General features: G+C 40.2%; 1 pseudogene; it reads right to left on the reverse strand.

The window, feature by feature from the left end:
• Window positions 1-2,383: 2,383 nt before the first annotated feature.
• Window positions 2,384-3,977, reverse strand: LOC112932559 (importin subunit alpha-1 pseudogene; annotated as a pseudogene).
• Between the last annotated feature and the right edge of the window lie 239 nt (window positions 3,978-4,216).

Here is a 4,216-nt window from a genome sequence, read left to right on the forward strand (position 1 = left end):
CTGGGTGACAAACTCTGTTGGCTCCAGGAGGGAGATGACTTGTCGTTGTTGTGAAAAAGCATATTTAGTCACTTTTAAAAAGCAAATTGCGGACTTAATAGAGCCACACAGTCTTCTTTGGAGATTGCTACAAGGTGGATTGTCTTGATAAAACATTTGAAGCCAGAAATCCATCAAGCGTCAGTGAATATAAGCACTGACCTGAACCCAAGCACACAACATTCTCACCAAACTTCAAAGTTATTTTTTTTTAATAGAGAAAGGATAACTGTCCAGTACCTTTCATTTTGTCTTCTTTGCAATTCTTCCAGTTCCAAATCAAATGAAAGAGTATGATGATGAACTATTTCGAGTATATCTGAGACCATACGCACTGGTATCTGTAGGCTCAGCTTTTTGGCTTTCTGCAGAAACTGTGAACATGCACTTGAAGTTGAGTATTTAGCAGACCCTTTCATGGCCAAGGGCAAATCTCTATGTTAACTGAACAAATGCCTTCTTTGCACTACCCTCTCCCAAGCTCCTTGATCACTATGTTTCCTATCATTTTTTTAGGTGATATTGACAGAGCAACCTCAAGTCATGTTGCTTTCCTCCTAGGTACTTGTCTTTGAGGTAGCTGCCACCAGGTGAGGGTAGGATATTTAAGCATGGCAGCACTTTGCCAGATGTAGATGAGAGCAAGCGAGAGTTGGTGGCTAATCATATTTTTCCATCAAAGAAACAGCTATACTAAGTAATAATATGCATGGTAAACTATGTTTTAATTGCCAAGCCCTTTCTCAAACCATCTTTTCAGGGTCTCAGTGTTCTGCTATTAAAGGGAGTGACACAGCCTTTCTACTCATGGGTTGTTGATGAAGCACAATTCAATGGCTATGTTGAGGGAAAAAAAGCCGAAGTTTTAAAAAGGGTTTTTATTTGAAAAATGAAACATGCATCTTGCAGAACAGTTGTGTTCTGTTGTAAGCAAGATACTGAACACGATGAAGAGAAGACTTAGGTTAGGAGGAGCAATGGGAATGGGCCCATATTATCTGGCCCCTGTTTCCTGGCCCTTCAGCCGAGGCCCTTGGAAAGGCTGTGATCATAGCACTTATCTTTCTTTTTAGTCCCTTCCTCCTTTCCTTTCTGGAAGAGGAAAATACAGAAAAGTAGGAAGATCAATGTAAGATCAATACTTGTATACTCACTACCCAGAATTAACTAATATTAACACAGACATTTTTGCTTTAGATTTTAAAACCATTTAAAAGCAATAGTACCTTACAGTTAAAATTGAAGTCCCCTTTATTCTTCCTCTCAGGTGCCATTCATGTTCTACTTCCCACAGAAAAGTGAACTTTATGACCTTGGTTCTCCCCAACCCCCGCACAAAAGCCTACAGTGTTTCTAGTACCATGAATTATTTTAGAAATAAAAATAGTGTCACAATGTTCATAGTACTCTCATTGTTTTTTTTCTCAATGCTTTGTCTTCCAAATCTGCCCATGTTGAGATGTGTGTGTGTGTTGATTCATCTAAATTTTTATATAGTATTTAATTGTGTGAGTATATAAAACTCTCGTCTCAGTATGTTCAAATATATCAGATATTCTGCCAAAGTCATCTTCTTGAAGAAGTGTCACTGGGGGGCCTCTAACCTCCTTCGGTCAGCATTACTTACCTTTACACTGGCAGCACATCTGTTATCCTAAGAATTTTCCTTTTGCCTTTCCTATATTGGATTTCCCCTTTCCCATATCCCTATCTTCCTCTTCCTTTCTTTACTCCTTTGTTTTGGAAAAGACTATGTTACAGTAGCTTCCTGAAAAGTAATTCATGGGAGAGAAATTTTTTGAGAACTTGAATGCCTAAAAATGGCCTATCGTGCCCTCACACTTACACTACTTTTGTTGGATATATTATTTTATTTTTTATTTTTGATTTTTTTTTAAGGAAAAGGGTGGAATTTAATCTTTATTTACTGGGCACTGCAAGAGAGGAGATTTCACATAGAAATAAGAACCCTACTAAGAGGAGGAGCTTCATACAGTTTGGAACTGCTCGAGTGTAGCTTCACTGTAAAAAGTGCTGCAATAGGGATCCCTGGGTGGCGCATTGGTTTGGCGCCTGCCTTTGGCCCAGGGCGCGATCCTGGAGGCCCGGGATCAAATCCCACATCGGGCTCCCGGTGCATGGAGCCTGCTTCTCCCTCTGCCTGTGTCTCTGCCTCTCTCTCTCTCTCTCTCTCTCTCTCTCTCTCGGTGTGACTATCATAAATAAATAAAAAATTAAAAAAAAAAAGTGCTGCAATAACGAAACATATTTAAAAAGAGTTCTTCATAGAGAAACAGTAGACAAACTTCTACCAAACAGGGTACACAACAAACAACTTTCTGCCTCAGCTGTATAATTTAAAAGTTAAAGGCCCCAAGAGTACCATCCGAACTTGGAATGTATAGCCTTCAGAAGTGGTTTCTGGCACAACATTCTGATCCTCCTTTTCCACTAGAGAGAAATACTTCTCAGTCAAGTTTAATGAAGCTTTGTACAGAGACTCATTTTCATGGTTTTGTAGAGCTTCTGTTTTGTCCAAATTTCCACATTCATCAGTCATTATACCAAATTTCTCAGTTTCACCTTGTTTTTCAGCAGTCTGAAAGGTGTTTGACAAGGCATCCAGAATAACCAGAATGGTTTTGGTATCTTTTGCAGTTAGGAGGTTCATCAGTGGTTCTGTTATGCCACAATGAATAAGGTATACAATTTTTTAACTGTTCTACCACTTGTATAGTTGGTCACAGCCTATACAGCTTCCTTTTGTGTCTTAAAGTCTGTTTTAGAGAGAATAGCAACAAGGAATGGGACTAATCCATGATTCACAACTTTCTGTATCTGGTCCTGGTGACCAGCTGTGATGTTTGACATTGTCCATGTAGCTTTCTTATAAATATTAGTTTTGGGATTCATTAGTAGGCTGGGAGGGACAGCAAGTGCTCCTGCATCTATTACAATCTGAGTCTGTTTATCTGTCCCAATGATAGTATTTCCTATGGCTCTTAGTGCAGGAGTCACAACAGGCAATTCAGTAGCTCCTAGAAGCTTCACAAGTTGGGGCACAACTCCTGTTTTCAAACCATTTCAATCCATTCATTTGGACCATCATCAGTAAGGTAGGAAATGGCTTAGTAGGTATCTGCTAATACTTCTGGATCATCACGATGCAGGAGACGAACTATGGTAGGAAGAATCTGCTCAACAGCATCTACCAGGGGTGCAGGATTCTTGTTGTCACAAAGGTTTTAAAGGGTACATAAGTAACCACATGCTAAAGATGGGATATCAGGAATTTCAAGGAGCGCCAACAGTGGGTCAACTGCCCCATACTTGATAACCAAGTCTTGAAAAACTGAACTATCACCTGCAATGTTTCCTAGAGCCCATATAGCTTGTTCACTGATGTGGGCATGGAAGATGGCAACAGAGAAGTGAATGCCGGGTTGGCACCTCCATCTACTACAGCTGTCTTGGTCTGTTTTGATGTCCCAGAAGCAGTGTTAGTGAGGACCCAAGCAGATTCAAACTGAATAGGACGACAATCAGTTCTGCCCAAGAAGGACACAAATTTTGGGATCAAACCAGCCCAGATCATGTTGTGATGGGGGTCTGTTTTTCCTTAAAAAAGCAGTTTTCTAGCAGCTTGAGTTGCCTGGAACTGGCTTTCCAAATTATTGCTACTTATGCTGTTACAATGTCATCAACAGACCAATTTATAGTGTTCTGGTTGTTGCAGTTTTCCTGCAGGGGAGAGGTAGTATCATCAGGAAATGACCTTAAATTTCTCCTTTTCAGCATCTAGTCATCATTCTTAGCTTTTCCTCAAACTCCATGTTAACTTCTATTCCATGCTGCCTTATTTCTGTACTATCTTTCCCCTTGTTCTTGAGTCTAGTAAGGTGGGCAGCTGGTGAATTAGCATTTTCGTTGGTGGACATGGTTATGAGACAGAGGGAGAAAGCTACACAACTGGCTCAGGCTTCCACAGGAGGTGGTGTGGGGTGCATAGGTTGGTTGTAGGTCAGCTGGCCTCAAAACGTCCACCATGGATCAGCCTTTGGATATATAATTTTAGATTGAAAATCATTTTCCTCCAGAAAAAATTTAAAAGTATTGCTCCACTCTCTTTTAGAGTGTTATTTGTGCCTGAGAAACTATTCTGATAATTGTTCTTTGT

The sequence above is a fragment of the Vulpes vulpes genome, chromosome 11 (assembly GCF_048418805.1).
Source record: "Vulpes vulpes isolate BD-2025 chromosome 11, VulVul3, whole genome shotgun sequence".
Lineage (NCBI taxonomy): Eukaryota > Metazoa > Chordata > Mammalia > Carnivora > Canidae > Vulpes > Vulpes vulpes.